Genomic DNA, 234 nt, shown 5'->3' on the forward strand with positions numbered 1-234 from the left:
ACATAATGAACATTATAACTCATGTAAAAGGACACGGAGCCCGGCCGGGCACAGCCCGAAAAAGCTACGTGGCATCCATCTCTCCATCCCATGGGCCCACCACCTGTGGGAGGAACCGCTGGGGTCGGGTGCGCTGCCACATGGGTGGCAGTGAAGGTCAGGGGCCTCGACGGACCAGACCCGGGCAGCAGACGCTGGCTCTGGGGACGTGGAATGTCACCTCTCTGTGGGGGA

Source organism: Sander lucioperca, chromosome 1 (assembly GCF_008315115.2).
Source record: "Sander lucioperca isolate FBNREF2018 chromosome 1, SLUC_FBN_1.2, whole genome shotgun sequence".
Lineage (NCBI taxonomy): Eukaryota > Metazoa > Chordata > Actinopteri > Perciformes > Percidae > Sander > Sander lucioperca.